This window comes from Suricata suricatta, chromosome 11, assembly GCF_006229205.1.
Source record: "Suricata suricatta isolate VVHF042 chromosome 11, meerkat_22Aug2017_6uvM2_HiC, whole genome shotgun sequence".
Lineage (NCBI taxonomy): Eukaryota > Metazoa > Chordata > Mammalia > Carnivora > Herpestidae > Suricata > Suricata suricatta.
In genome coordinates, this window is record NC_043710.1 from 47816349 (window position 1) to 47827370 (window position 11022).

At 42.0% G+C, this 11022-nt stretch overlaps 1 protein-coding gene across 1 annotated transcript in view; it reads left to right on the top strand.

Annotated features, from left to right (window-relative positions):
- The window catches only part of SCUBE2 (signal peptide, CUB domain and EGF like domain containing 2), an 85454-nt gene that overhangs the window by 11919 nt on the left and 62513 nt on the right, over window positions 1-11022 (top strand). The window lies entirely within an intron of this gene.

Genomic DNA, 11022 nt, shown 5'->3' on the forward strand with positions numbered 1-11022 from the left:
TAGCAGTTTTTCAGTTGATTTTCTTAGATTTTCTAGGTATATAATTATATTATCTTCAACCTCTCTTCTAATTATTATATCTCTAATTTATTGTGTCTAGTTGATTTGACTAACATGTCCTACAGTGTTAAATAATATTCAAGTGATCATCTTTGTCATGTTACAGAATCTAATGGTAATACTTCTAGTGTTTCCCCCATTGAATTTGATGTTGGCTTTTGGACTAAGATTTTTTTTTTCATATTAAAGAAGTATCTATCCCTGCCTTATTGAATGTTTTTATCAAGAATGCGTATTTATTTTTTTAAGTTTATTTATTTTGAGAGAGAAAGAGAAAATATGAGTTGGGGAGGGACAGAGAAAGAGGGAGAGAGAGAATCCCAAGCAGCCTCCACACTGCCAGTGTAGAGCTCAGTGTGGGGCTCGAACTCATGAACTGTGAGATCATGACCTGAGCCCAAACCAGAGTCAGACACTTAACTGACTGAGTCACTTAGGCATCCCAAGAATGCATATTTAAAATGCCTTTGGGCATTAATAGGGGCAATCAGATGATTTTCTACTTCAAATTTATTAAGATTATGTAATGATATAATATTAAACCATCTTTGCATTCTGAAATGTATATCACTTAATTATAATGCTAAATTTTGATGGCTAATTTTTTGTTTAGGACTTTTTATTAATGGTCAAAAGTGATCTTGGTCTATAATTTGTGCTTTTTGTGTGTGTACAATATTATCAAGTTTTGATCATGGGTCTCAAGCTGACAATGTGGAGATTAAGAGTCAGAAGCTCCACTGACTGAGTCAGCCAGGTGCCCCTCAAGTTTTGATATTAATGGTATACTTGCTTCATAGAAAAAATTAGAACTTTTCCCCATGACTCTAGTACAATTAAAAAACATTGAAATAATCCACTCTTTTAAAAGTTTGTTGGAATTTTTCCTGTGAAATTATCTGGGTCTGCTGCATTTTTAAGAGGTAAAGTAACTCTTTGACAAACTTCTCTACTTCTTTCATAAAATTGGTCTCTCATTTCTTTCTCTTCTGAGGCTAGTTTCGTGTGCATGGTTCTCCTGTATTTAGAAATCTTGAATTTTTCTTCTTGCAGTTGCCTTTGTAAGTTTAATTTTCGATACTGTCTTTTACTCTCCATTTCTTTAGCTAATATGTATGAATTTTCTTCTGTGAGAATAGTAAAACTAGCTCACATCCTGATACAGAGGCCTGACCGGCAGCTCAGGTAGCGGCAGCAGTTAAGAAGAAAGGAAGGTCTCTGCATGGGGACAGCATTGAGACCCACAGTGACTGGTCCATCCCCAGAGCTTGTTCCTGTGGGGTCTGCAGTGGTACTAACTCTGGCCCAAGCACTGGAACAGGAATTGCCCACCCTCAGGCAGTAAACCTTGTCAGTAAATTATTACAAAGTAAAAGTAAACATATACATCCTGCAATCAGGCATATCAGGGAGTTATTAGAATTTTTTAAGAGTTGAGAATTTCTGGTTTTTCAAACTGCTGCAACATTGGGAAGCAAGTATCCATAGGCTTAGAAATAGAAACTAGGGTGCCTGGGTGGCTCATTTGGTTAGATGGCCAGGTCAAGATCTCATGGTTCATGAGATCGAGCTCCACATCAGGTTTCATGTGCTGACAGCACAGAGCCTGCTTGGGATTGTCTCTTTCCCTCTCTCTCTCCCCCTCCCCTGCTCGTGCTCAGTCTCTCTCTCTCTCTCTCTCTCTCTCTCTCTCTGTCTCAAAATAAATAAATGTAAGCCCCAAATATAAAAATTGTTCCATTATTTAGAAAAGAACACTATTTTCATATGAACCCTCAGATTAACAAATTATTAACAAGGAAGAAAATTCATTTTTCCAGGGTGCCTGGGTGGCTCAGTTGGTTGAGCTTATGACTCTTGATTTTGGCTCAGGTCATGATCCTAGGGTCATGGGACAGAGCCCTATGTCAGGCTCCATGCTGAGTGTGGAGCCTGCTTAGGATTTTCCCTCTCCCCCCTCGCCCCGCCCCCTCCCCTGCTAGTGCGCTCTCCTTCAAAAAAATTTTTTTTCTTTGTAGTTAAAGATATGATGAATACATAAATAGGTGTTTTGAATTACATACAAATCATGAAGCTTCTTTTGGTTTCTTATATGACCTCCACAAATTAGAGGAAATGTCAAAGAATTTGAAAATACCAATTGAAATACCAATGTATAAATTTACATTTAAAGCTAAAGTCAAACTTACCCAAAAGAGGTTTGAATGAAGAGTTAAATCTTTTTAGAAAAATTGTTCTACAAGAATCATAAGCTCCAAATGTGCTAAAATTTGTATTATATATTTAATTTTTATATTATATGTATTTTATTTATATTTTAAAATATGGACCCAATAATAGTTGGATCAGCAGAAAGATCTTTCTCAAAACTACAAATTTTCAAAATTTATTTGTGACCTTTCTTTTTTTTTTTTGCTAAGAATGTCCTTTTAATTATATTGATTGAAAATGAAGATCCTAGAGGCACCTGGGTGGCTCAGTAGGTTGAGTGCTGACTTGGGCTCAGGTCATGATCTCACAGTCCATGAGTTCGAGCCCAACGTCGGGCTCTGTACTGGCAGCTCAGAGCGTGGAACCTGCTTCGGATTCTGTGTCTCCCTCTCTCTCTGCTCCTCCTCTGCTTGCACTCTGTCTCTCAAAAATAAATAAACATTTTTAAAATAATGAAAGAAAATGAAGATCCTAAAGATATAAATTGCTGACCTAAAAAGTGAATTTGCAGAACAATTAGCCAGAAAAAATCTTATGATCAATCAAAATATATTAATGAAGTATTATTATTTATTGCATTATATAAAAATATGTACCTAAAAAGTTCTTTTTTTTGTAGTTTGAGGTTTTTTTTTTTTACTCATATATTGCTATTACCCCTAATATATTTTAGCATATGTGCTGCCAAAGCAAGCATATCCCTACTACATTTTATACTTAACAAAATATTTTTAAAAGGGGGTGCCTGGCTGGCTTAGTTGGTGGAGCATATGACTCTTGATCTTGGGGTTGTGAGTTTGAGCCCCATGTTGGGTGTAGAGATTGTTTAAAAAAAAAAACAAAGTTGGGGCATCTGGGTAGCTAAGTCGGTTAAGCGTCCGACTGGCTCAGTTCATGATCTCACAGTCTGTGGGTTTGAGCCCCATGTCAGGCTCTGTGCTGACAGCTCAGAGCCTGGAACCTGCTTCAGATTCTGTGTCTCCCTCTCTCTCTGCCCCTCTCCTACTCACTCTCTGTTTCTGTCTCTCAAAATAAAAAATAAAAAAGACCTTAAAAAAATAAAAAAAAATAAAGTCTTAATACAGTATTTTTAAAGGAAAAAACTATTTTTAGAAGCTCTAATGGAACTTTTTACTTGATTTGTGAGAGCTTGTTTGGTGGTTTTAGCAGGGGAGCGCAGCCACTCATATACCCTTGACCAAAGAACTGCCCTCCTCAATGCTGGAAGGTCATCCTCTTAGACCAAGGGTGTAGCTTCAGTGGAGCTCACGTGGAGTGGTAGGGGAGGAAGGGGACACCCGCCTAGCTAACCAGGTCAGCCAGATCAACTCTGGTGATCAATGGGATGACAGATGTTGCAGCCAGACTGCCCTTACATCCTCCCTTGCTTTTGGAGTACAGGGCCTTTCATTTTAATTTTTCACCAGACCCTGCAAATTATAGAGCTGGTCCTGCTCATGAGGTTGCCGTATGGTATAGAAAACGCAGGTAGGGGAGTACCAAAGATGTTTTCTTAATTTTGTTTTAATGTTTATTTATTTTTGAGAGCGAAAGAGACAGAGTGCGAGTGGGGGAGGGGCAGAGAGAAGGAGACACAGAGTCTGAGGCAGGCTCCAGGCTCCAAGCTGTCAGCGCAGAGCCAGACGCAGGCTTGAACTCACAAACTGTGAGATCATGACCTGAGCCAAAGTCAGACACTTAACCGACTGAGCCACCCAGGCGCCCTATAAGCAGGAATTGTCGTTGTATATTTTGGAAGAGGTATTGAGGATGAACTTTAAGGTCTTTGAGTGCAGGATTTGCCTCTAATTCATCTTTGTGTCATCCATAATGCCCAACACAATGCCTGGCACAGGTGGGCTATACAGAGCAGTGGTTAAGAAGGAGGATCTGATGGCAGACAGCTTGACACTGAGTCTTGGTATGCCATTTTCTAGCAAGTTACTTGACGTCTCTTCATTTCAGATTCTACATCTGTAAAATAAAGATAATGGTGGTATCCATTTCACAGAGTTTCTATGAGGATAAAGTGAGCTAATGCACATGAAGTACTTCAAATAGCATCTGACATTTAGTATTTGCTCAAATGTTAAGTATTATCATTTTTAAGTAAGTATTTACTGGAAGGATTTGTAACCCTCTCTAAGCAAAAGAGAATGTTGGTGTGGTTTTAGAACCACTGGAAAAATAAATGGAGTCCTGGCATTTATACCAAGATAACATCAACTTTGTGAATAAAACAATCATTTATCTCTTAGGTTCCTGAGAGGATTCAATTCTACCCAACTATCTTTCTTCCACCTCACTGAGAAGGTCACCTGCTACCCAGCCAGAGTTTCCCAGTGGAGGCTTATATGGAACTGAGTAGGAATATTTGGGGGCTGTAAATAACAGAAAACCTAATTTTAAAAACCCACTGAGCTTCCACTTCACATCCATTAGGGTGACTATTATTTAAAACAAAACAAAACAAAACAAAACAGGGTTGCCTGGGTGTCTCAGTCTGTTAAGTGGCTGACTTCAGCTTAGGTCATGATCTCATGCTTCATGAGTTCAAGTCCCACATCTGGCTCTGTGCTGATAGTGCAGAGCCTGGAGCCTGCTTCAAGTTCTGTGTCTCCTTCTCTCTGTGCCCCTCCCCTGCTCATGCTCTGTCTGTCTCTCTCAAAAATGAATAAATATTTTTAAAAAATTAAAGCAAAACAGAACATAAGTTTTCTCAAGGATATGAAGAAATTGGAATTCTTGTGCATTGCTGGTGGGAATGAAAAATGGTGTGGCTGATACGGTAAACAGTATTGAAGTTCTTAAAAATATTAAAAATAGAATTGCTATTATGGTCCAACAATTCTGCTTCTGGGTATATACTCAGAAGAATTGAAAGCATATACATGAACAGATATTTGTACACCCATCCTCACAATCATATTATTCACAATGGCCAAAGGGTGGAAGCAACCCACTTATGGGTTTATTCAAAGACAGTGTGGAATACACATACAGTGGCATATTATCCAGACTTTAAAAAGAGAAGAAAGGAGCACCTGGATAGCCCAGTCAGTGTCTGACTCTTGATTTTGGTTCAGGTCATGTTCTCACAGTTTGTGAGTTCTATCCCCACATCGGGCTCCATGCTGACAGTGCAGAGCCTGCTTGGGATTCTCTCCCTCTTTTCCTCTGCCTCTCCCTGACTGTGAGTGCGCTCACGCACACACACACACTTGGTCTCTCTCAAAAATAAATAAATAAACTTTAAAAATTATCCATTTATTCTAAAAAACAAAAAAGAGGAAATTCTTACGTATGCTACAGTATAGATGAACCTTGAAGACTTAATGCTTGGTGAAACCAGCCAGCCACATATACTGCATGATTCCGCTCATATAAGGAAACTTGGAGTAGTCAAATTCATAGCAACAGAAATTGGAATTGTGGTTGCCAGGAGCTGGGGTGGGTGGGGGTAAGGGCATGGGCAGTTATTATGTAATGGGTACAGTTTCAGTTTTGCAGATGAGAAAAAATCTGGATGTGGATGGTTGTGATGGTTGTACAATGTTGCTAAATTGTACACCTAAAAGTGGTTAGAACAGTAACTTAAAAAAAACTTTTTTAACATTTATTTATTTTTGAGAGACAGAGAGAGACAGATCATGAGCAGGGGAGGGTCAGAGAGAGAGGGAGACACAGAATCCAAAGCAGGCTCCAGGCTCTGAGCTGGCAGCACAGAGCCCGAAGCAGGGCTCAAAACCACGAACCGTGAGATCATGACCTAAGCAGAAGCCAGACACTCAACTGACTGAGCCACCCAGGCGCCCCTAGAACGGTAACTTTTATGTTGCATATATTTTACCACAATTTAAAACAAAGAAACAAAACCCAATGCAAACAATAAGAGTATGCACTGGCACATAGAACTAGAGACCCTGAGGTGGGAGTGCCTCTGGGTTGGCTTTAGTGTTTCCCTTGGTTTACCCTCTTCAGGTTGGTACCAAGATGGTGACTACAGTTTCTCACTCACCACAACCACATCCCGGGGAGAAAAGAGAACACTTCCATTCCAGCCTTTCAAGCAAAGGGACGGAGAGGTTCACTCTGATTAGAATGCTGTCATATGCTTATCCCTGAACCCATGACTGTTGCAAGGGGAATAGAATGAAAGATACTGTCTAAGCCAAGTCCAGAGCCTAAAGTTGAGTGTGGGGCAACTTCCCTCAGGAACATGTCCTGCCTTAGGAAGGGATGGCTGTCTGTTAGGAAGGAAAAAGGAGCAGATGGGGATGAGTAGGCAAGTAGAAACTTTACTACCTCACATCCAGCTCAGACATAATTGAAAAGGTTTTTCAGGAGAGGTGAAAAACATCCATGGAGGAGAAATTAACATGTGAACAAGAACAGATAGGTTTTCCTTTTAGCATTAGTTCTTAGGAACTGCTAACCTCCAGAACTTTCGTCCATACCTCATTGCTTTTGGGGGGACATCTCAGCAAACACCTTTTTCTCTGAGGTATAGTCATATTTATATTACTAGATGAGATGTATAATTTCATTCATTAAAATTTTTTGTTACATTTTATTTTTTTTAATGTTTATGTTTGAAAGAAGGAGAGAGTATGTGCACACATGTGAGCAGGGGAGGGCAGAGAGAGGAGACAGAAGATCAGAAGCGGACACCATGCTGACAGCAGAGAGCCTAATGCAGGACTTGAATTCATGAACCGTGAGATCAGGATCTGAACTGAGACTGGACACTTAACTGACTGAGCCCCTCAGGCACCCCTAAATGTTTGAGACCTACTTCATGTCTTTTAGGCCAAGGGAAGGGTGTGGGCAAAAGAAAAGATACATGAGGGGAAAATGATAAACTACTGGTATAAGTAGTTTGGTGTCTCTGGAGCATAGCCTGTGAGAGAGTAAGAGGAAAGAAACTGGAAAAGTAGAATGGAATCAGATCATAAAAGTCTTTGGCTAGGCAGTTCTTGTTTCAGTTTAGTTGTTTAGGTAAAACACTGACAATAAAGTGCATTAGGCTTAAGCCAACATTTCAATTAAATTTTACATATGAATATACATCCATACAGTGCCACCCAGATCAAGATCTAAAACATTTCCAGCATTCCAGAAGTCTCCTTCATGCCTCTCCCTGGTCAATCCCCATCCCCAGAGGGCCTCAACTGTTATTAATTAGTTCTGTCTGTTCTTAAACTTCAGAGAAGTGGACATGTACAATTTTAGCTTTTCGTGTCTGGCTTCTTTTACTCAATATGATGATCATGATATCTCTCTGTATTGTTGAACGTCTGGGACTTTGTTCATTATATTGCTCCATAGTATTCCACTGGATGAATATCCAGCAATTTGCTTATGCATTTTCTAGTTCATGGCCATTTGGGTTATTTCCAGTTTTGTGCTAGTATGACAATAGCTATTATGAACATTCTTGTACATGTCTTTTGGTGAACATACATACTCATTTCTCTTGGGTATATACCTACAAGTGTGTAGGCATGTTTTTATCTTAGTAGATACTGCCCAACAGTTCTCCAGAGTGGTTGCATCAAGGGAGCTTTGACTTCAGCCTTAGGAAGACTGGAAACAGCGGGATGAAGTTTACATTTTACTCTGGAAGCCACTTTGGAAGATGGAGAAAACTGTAGACCGGGAGACTAGTAGGGAGCCACAGACTAGGAGTAAGAGACCCGGTGCGGGATGATGAGACTGAGTTCTGGAGGCTTGCATGGAGGGAGAGGATGGTTCTAAGAGATGATAGGAAGGTAGAGTTGACATGGTTGTTTGGATGCAGTAGGGAGGGAATGAAGTCCAGGATGACTGCCAAGTCTCTGTCTTGGTGTTGGCAGAGTGGTGGCACCCTTCTCTGAGGGAGGGAGTACTTGGGAAGAAGCAGGTTTGAGGCAGAAGATGAGCTCTTTTTTGAACATCTTGAATCTGAGGGACCTATGTGAGATCAAGGTGGAGGTTTCAGTAAGCAACTGGATACATGGAACTGAAACTATGGGAAGAGATCCAAGCTGGAGATTTCTGTTATGGAAGCAAGGGAATGAGTGAACTATCAGGGAGGGGGTATAGAAAGAGGATCCCAAAAAGATGATTGAGAAGGTATTTCCTGAGAGATAGGAGAAAAAACAGGAGCTTGGTCTGCTGCGATGAAAATCCAGGGGAGAAAGAGTTTCCAAAAGCTGCTGGGGAATTAAAAGAGATGGGCATTGAAAGGTTTCCAGTATATAGAGTTTAACCTAGCTATACATGGTGCAGAGGCACCCAGGGGCTGCTGCCTCCACAGTCTTTCTATGCTAGAAGCCCACATGGGTGAGATGGGCTGATTGGGGCTATCTTCCCTCTCAGGTCTTATTCACTGGCCTCTCAGCCTGAGGCAAGGGACAAGAAGAGAGAGAGGAAGATTCAGCCTCAGTCTAGGAACAGTGGCTACGGCCTCTCCGAGAAGTTTGTGGGGACCTCAGCTGGACAATAGAGGGCAGACGGCAGCTAGTGCAGGGCCCACCAAGTCCCTCCTGGCTTTGGAACACTGAAAACATTGACATTTGAACACACATTTCCCCTGGAGCCTTTCCCCTATGGAAATTTCCAGTTGTAAACCATATGACTTTAATCTGAAGTGTCAGAAAGGTTGCCCAGGAGTCTGGGAGCCAACCAGCTGAAAGCACATTTGTGTGGAAGTTGGGGCAAACAAAAGAAGATTCAGAACGTTTTTTGAGATTTGTGCCAATGGTGAACTTTTCCAGGAAACATGACAAAACCGACCCTCTTAAGCAAAAAAATCACTGGGTCTTATCATAATTAATTTGTATTCTTCCTGAAACATAAAACTGGGGAAATGGTGAAGGGAAAGAACAGCACATGTCTTATTTCTTTACCAGGCACAAGGGGCTGGAGGCTTCCATAGAGTTTAATGGGCCGCTTTATGTATTTATATGCTTTGACTAGAGCTAAAGAGGTCTGTGCCACACAATGGGCAGTTTCTAGTTGGATTTTAAAAGAAAATAACTTTGATCATTTCAAAAGCAATGAAGCCTGATGCAGCCCAGAGAAAAGAAAGCGGTAATTTATGGCTACCATTAAGAACACAAAGACAAAGGCGGAGGGAACGTTTCACTAAGTGAAGATTTACAAATGTGTAAAAACCATCCTTATGACTAGAAATAGCAAGTGTCTCTCTGTACCAAACAAAAGGGGATAGGAGGGAGGGGCAAAGACAGAAAAAGGGATGCAACCTGCTTGCCTTCACTGGGGATGAAAAGGTCAAAAGAAAAACAACCACAGAAAAGTTTTCTCAGATTCTCTCCATCAGGCAGCAGCACTAGCAATGAAGGCCCAAAGAAGCAGTCTTTGCCTAGGTCCATGGGCATGGGAAGGACAGGGGCTGCAGTTGGCAGTTGCAGTTGGCAGTTGCAGTTGGGGTTGGTGCTGCAGAGCAGGGAGCTCTGGGAAGGGCATGGACCCCAGGAAGACATTTTTGTGCGTGAGTTAGATGGGTATTTTTTGTGATTTTTTTTTTCTGATTACCAAAGGGATGTGTGTATGTGTATGAGTGTGTGTGTGTGTGTGTGTGTGTGTATAGAGATACAGAATATATAATGAATATATATGAATATTGAATATATATTCATTCTTGAATTTTCTCCTGTAAATATATACACATACACACATATTCAATATTCATATATATTCACTATTGAATTTTCTTCTGTAAATATATACACACATACACAAACATGTATGTACGTTTATTTATTTATAGGAGAAAATTGGATAGATAAAGAGGAGTGCTGATTAAAACCCCCAGTATGGTATTTTGTTGCCTCTCAAAATTGTTGCTACATTTATTCCTGGAGTGATGCTGAGTGTAGTGGGCTCCATCATCTGTGGCAAGGGGGGTTATGGGAATAACCTGTATACATGGGTTCTCTTGTAAGGACGGTCTTGCTTCGAGGGCCAGCTGACATTTAACACCTGTATCTGTAGCTGGCCAGACCTGACATTCATTGAGTTCCAGTGGTCATAGATACCGCCAGTGTCCCAGGCAAAATTGGTGCCGTTCTTGTCCTTGGTGCTCACCTTTGACCTCTAGCCCCCTTTCCCTTCACATTTTGGCTGCCCTGTACATGCACTGAACTAGTGTCCAGTGAGATGAGCATCTTCGGCGGTGATTCCTGGCCCAGCAGTGCACTGGAGAGGCACAGTGGTACAGTCGAAGCAAGCGCCTCAGTGGGACAGGTGGGACCCTGCCTGGGGCTGGGGATCACAGAAGGCCTGGGCTGGGCAGAATGGAGATGGGTGTGGAGTGTGTGTGAAGGTGAGCAGGGGAGCTGGGGTTGTCTCCCCTGAGTCTCCTGAGGGTCCAACCACATTACTCACCCCAAGTGGAGAGCTGGGAAAGCCCTACAGGTGTCCTTGGGGTTCAGGGAGTATAGGATTCTGAGCTACACAGGACACTTTCTGGGAGCCTCATGTCCGAATATTTCAGGCCAGAGTGCTATTTGTCCTCACAAGAGGGACTGGGTCAAGTTGTAGGACACCAAACAGGCGGAGCACGAGGATCTGAGGGCTGGAGCGGAGCGTGGGTGCGGGAGCAGCGGGTTTGGCGACGGGGCCTGCACTGGGGACGCTGACAGCTGCCCTCCGGCCACCGCGGCCGCGCCCCCTCCGCTCCGCGCCCGGAGGGGGAAGGGAGGGGGCCGGGAGGGGCGGCACTGCCCCCCGCGCCGCCCGCCCCAG